Genomic DNA, 5,828 nt, shown 5'->3' with positions numbered 1-5,828 from the left:
GCCTTGCTCAAGGGCCCGATGGCTGTGCGGATCTTATTGTGGCTACACTGGGATTAGAACCACCGACCGTGCGTGTCCCAGTCATTTACCTTAACCACAATGCTACTGGCCGCCCTATTTTAAGATTTTATTTTTTTATTTTATATTCTTTTCCGAATCCCAAGCCCTTTTCCTTCCCCCCAGTTCTAACCCCCTTTATTCCCAAGCTCTTGCCTTGTGGCATTCCGTTTCTTTGATTTTGTTCCTGGATTCCGAGTATGACCCCTGCCTGCTTCCCTGGACTCTTCGCTTGTTTTTTTAGATTCTGTATCTGTTTTTGGATTTGCTATTCACGTAACTTTTGTTTTCATGACTCGTCAGCATATTTTCAAACACAACCCTACATTTACTGTCCATCAGTTTGACATATTTAAGAGTTTCTCATATCTGCTATATCTGTAACTTGGTTGTTTTCCATTCCAGACACCAGTGTGACCTGTACATTCTCTGAGGACTGTGTTTTGCCATGCACTTTCAAAGCAAGCAGCGATGAGGTCATTCACTGGAACAGAAATCAATTCTCAGTCCATGCCTATTATCGTGCTGCAGACCATCTTGAGGAGCAGGACCAACATTTCAAAGGGAGAACATCTCTGTTCAAGGACCAGATAAAAAATGGAAATGCTTCACTACTACTGCGAAATTGTAGCATCCAGGACAGTGGCATATACCAATGCTATACCAGTACCAAACAGGGAAACCAAGATAAACCGGTCAACATGAAAGTACACGGTTTGTCACACATCCCTTACAGCTCAGTACTCACACTTTCTCTCTCTCTCTCTCTCTCTCTCTCTTTCTCTCTCTCTCTCTCTCTCTCACTCTCTCTCTCTCTCACTCACTCTCTCTCACACACTCACTCTCTCACACTCTCTCACACACTCTCTCTCTCTCACTCTCTCACTCACTCTCTCTCACACACTCTCACTCTCTCTCTCTCTCTCTCACACTCTCTCTCTCTTTCTTTCTTTCTCTGTAATTTCACATGTGCATTTGTTTCACAGCTGTTTGATAGCAAAAAAATCATGTTCAACTAGTGTTGAGCTGAATTTTTTTATATTAAAGCTTTTGTTAAAGGCGACATGGATGGTGCAGTGGGTAGCACTGCTGCCTCACAGCAAGGAGGTCCTGGGTTCGAATGCCTCTGGGCAGAGTTTGCATGTTCTCCTTGTGTCTGCGTGGTTTTCCTCCGGATACTCCGGTTTCCTCCCACAGTCCAAAGACATGGAGGTTAGGCTGATTGCAGAGTCTAAATTGCCCATAGCTATGAGTGTGTGTGTGCCCTGCGATGGACTGGCGACCTACCCAGGGTGTATTCCTGCCTTTCGCCCAATGTATGCTGGGATAGGCTCCAGCCCCCCTGTTCATGGTAAGCGGGTTAAGATAATGGATGGGTGGAAATTCACATTTTAACACATATGAAATCCCACTGCCCTGCAGCACCCATCCGATCAGTGAACATTGAGAAAACCGATGAGGAAGTAATCTGTTCATCCCAGGGCATCTACCCAGCTCCTAATGTGTCCTGGACCACTGACCCACCCACACAGTCAGATATGTTAAACAACTCAACCCAAACCACTCAAGATCCCAATGGTCTGTATTCAGTACAGAGCAAAGTAAGGTTCATGGGGAATGTTTCCAACTACGCCTACATCTGCTCTGTAACCTCCGCTGATGGGATGCAGAAGTGGAAGACATCAATGAGACAGCAAGGTTAAGCTTTGATTCAACATCAATATTATTTATTCTGCGCTGAAATGCTTTTATTCTACTTTATATTCAGTTGCATGTAACAGTAACAATAATGTCTTATTTTTAACACCTAATATAATCACAATCTCTGCTGACAGTTGATGCATTTAACCTTCAACATGCATTTCAATTATTTTAGAAATCGACAGTGTAAATGGAGGAAACCTAACCATTCCCTGCCTTGCTCCGGGAACCTTCAAGCCATCTAATTTCACCCTCAAATGGACCATCACGAAAGCAAAAGCAACCAAACCGGAGGTTATCCTCACGTTCAACAACCTAACCCTACATATCTCCAACCCCTGGAAGAACCAGGCAAGTGTGGACCGTGACCAGGTTCTCTCAGGAAATGGGACCCTTTGGCTCCAGAACTTGGAAAATTCAGCACAGACAGAAACCTACACCTGTGAATTTTCAGCCTTCCAATTCCAACATCTGGTTCTCACAGAAGTAACTCTTGGTAACACACACACACACACTAGGGGTGAGTTAGAATCTTTTAATATTCGACTAGTCGTGCACATATAAAACATTCGAATAGCATGCCCAGTTCCGTTTTTTATATCTTTTTTAATATAACTTTTTTTATAATCAGCATATGGTTGATTAAAAGAAAAAAAAAAGTGCATTGGGGGATTTATAAATTTTGTATATTTTTGACTAGTTCTATCATAATCAGTCGTAAGTTGCGACGGCCAATTTCACAATGATTCAGAACATTTCTGCATGGAGGAATGGTCAGAAATCCATCCAAATGTGTTCTCTAACCTTATCACAAATGATAGGAAAAGAATAATGCCGGTCAACTTTTCCAGGGGCGTTTGCACAAAGTAATAAAGCATTAAATTATTTTGAGCATATATACAGTACATTCTGTGTCATAACATGATATACAGCATATACAGTGGGAGCAATAATTATTTGATCCCTTGCTGATTTTGTAGGTTTGCCCACTTACAAAGAATGGAACTGTGTAGAATTTTAATCATTGTACATTTTAACATTGAGATACAGAATATCACAAAATAATCCACAATAACAACATCATATAAATTTTATATCATATTTTCACATGAAATAAGTATTTGATCCATAGAACAATAGGACTTAATACTTGGTGGAGAAACCTTTGCTGGCAAGCACAGAGGTCAGATGTTTGTTGTAGTTTTTCACCAGGTTTGCACAGGGATTTTGGTCTTTGCAGATCCTCTCCAAATCCTTAAGGTTCCGAGGCTGTCGCTTGGCAACTCGAAGCTTCAGCTCCCTCCACAGATTTCCGATGGGCCCCATTCATCCTCCCCTCAATACGGTGAAGTCGTCCTGTCCCCTTAGCTGAGAAACACCCCCAAAGCATAAGGTTTCCACCTCCATGCTTCACAGTGGGGATGGTGTTCTTGGGGTTGTACTCAGCATTTCTCTTCCTCCAAACACGGCGAGTCGAGTTGATGCCAAATAGCTCTATTTTGGTCTCATCTCACCACATCACCTTCTCCCAAGCCTCCTCTGGATCATCCAGGTGTTCTTTGGCAAACTTCAGATGGGCCTGTACCTGTGCCTTGTTCAGCAGAGGAAACTTGCGCGTGCAGCAGGATTTTAATCCTTCACGGTGTAGTGTGTTACTGATGGTTCTCTTCATGACTGTGGTCCCAACTGCCTTCAGGTCATTAACAAGCTCCGCCTGTGTAGTACTGGGCTGATCCCTGACCTTTCTCATGATCATTGATATCCCACAAGGCGAGATCTTGCGTGGAGCCCCAGACCAAGGGAGATTGGCGGTGACTTTGTGTTTCTTCCATTTTCTAATAATTGCTCCAACAGTTGTTAACTCACCAAGCTGCTTGCTTATTTTCTTGTAGCCCATCCCAGCCTTGTGCAGGTCTACAATTTTGTCTCAGATGTCCTTAGACAGCTCCTTTGTCTTGGCCATGGTGGAAACGTTGGAATTTGATTGATTGTGTGGACAGGTGTCTTTTATACAGCTATATAACGATGCTACGAGTTGACACAGGTGTTTTGGGTAATGAGTTGAGATTAGGAGTGCTTCTTAATGGAAAACTAACTGGTCTGTGGGAGCCAGAATTATTGCTGATTGGTAGGGGATCAAATACATATTTCATGCAAAAATACATTTATAAAATTTATATGATGTTGTTACTGTGGATTATTTTGCGATATTCTGTCTCTCAACGTTAAAATGTACCTATGATTAAAATTCTACACAGTTCCATTCTTTATAAGTGGGCAAACCTACAAAATCAGCAAGGGATCAAATAATTATTGCTCCCACTGTACTGTATACCTTCTATGTTTTAACATGCAGGAGGGAACCAGTTACCATCTTGGATCATTGCTGTAATTGTCGTGATCGTGATCGGGATCGTGATCGTGATCGGGATCGGGATCTGGATCTGGAAAAAACATCAAACAGAAAAAAACAGAGGTAAAGTAAAACTTTATTGAACCCTGTGTGTAATTTCTTCCCGCATTTAACCTATCCTAGTACTTTCGGAGCAGGGTCATTCCGTGTAAATTTAACCACAGGTGTGGGAGGTGACCACTCCACTTTGCTCAAACTTTGTGCAAATGTTCTTTATATATTCAAGAGAGAACATGCTAAACCTCATTGGATGTGTTATTCTAGACAAAAGAGGTCACTGCTTTTGGAGCATCATTGATTTGGCATTAAAACAAAGAACAACACTGACACAATTTTCTGTCAAAAAGTTATGGTCATTTAGAAATGCTACATCATGCCACTTGCCAATTATTCTATATTTGATGGTTTACTACAACAGCACCACTTGGTCTGTTACTTCCAAACTTTTAAGACTAGTAGATATTTTGGTCAATAACAGCCATGAGGAAATTAAGTGAAATGGATCATAGTCAAGTTACATAACGCCAAAGTAGGGCATTTTTTATAATATAAAGTTTCATTTTGATTGGAAACTTCTTACCATCTACTTGGTTGAATAGTATCACCTTTCGGTCATTTTCTGGCCAGATCCAACTTTGGCATTTTTTGAATAAATCTATTTGACTTAATTTGTCTTGTGGCTGTTCTTAACCAACATATCTACATATCTACTAGTCTTAGAAGTTTGGGAGTCATACACCAACTGGTGCTGATCTAGCAAGCCATGAAATATTGAAGAACTATTGCCAATCCGCACGATTTAGTATTTTTGAATGACCATTAAAAAATGTATTTTACCACTCTATCGCCCCAGTATGAATTTTGAATATTCCCAGTTCACAAGATTGGTATTTTACACCATCTCTGCTCTGTAAGTAGTGTACATAGCAGGGCCTAATCAGACCGAACCTACACAAAGTGGAACACGACCCAGGCCAGGTAATTTGAGGTAATGAATGTATCTTATGGATTATGCTTCACTCACCGAGTCTAATGTTTTTGTGTACACTGTAGGTGACGATTCACTACCAAGCGGGACCAGAGAGAACGGCACAGAAATGTTGCCCATGATGAGCAATAAGACCAACTGACCGCAGAACTATGAGGACAGAACGTCGAGATTTTGCCAAAAGAGAAATCTCTTATCTCCAACTATGCCATTGATGATAACAGGTCATACAAAAGCACGCATTCATTTCAGACCATGCGTACATACATACATAACTACCGCCTCTTTATCAGGAAATACAGTACCGATTTCAGTGCGGGACAGACCAGACTGATCTTGCATTTGAGCCACTGCGCTGGTTTATTAAGAGGAAAGCAGTAAAAGCATTGAAAAGCATACTGCAGAAGCTGGCTGCAATCGCCAGCCGTATGCTCATTTTCTAACTAGCCTGTAGCCCTCATGCAAATTACTGGTAGAAATTTACTGGTGAACAATGGCTGGCCAGATAGACTGCTACCGACTACTGTAACTGCAAATGAACACAGAACAAAAAACTCATTGTAACGGACTAGCGCCGCGACGAGACTTACACCAGTACAGACACGCAACACAAAACTCTTTACATTTTTGCCGGCATCTGTAACGGGCCTGCTTTTCAGGCATAGCCAA

This window comes from Conger conger, chromosome 7 (genome assembly GCF_963514075.1).
Source record: "Conger conger chromosome 7, fConCon1.1, whole genome shotgun sequence".
Lineage (NCBI taxonomy): Eukaryota > Metazoa > Chordata > Actinopteri > Anguilliformes > Congridae > Conger > Conger conger.
This window is presented reverse-complemented; position numbering follows the sequence as displayed.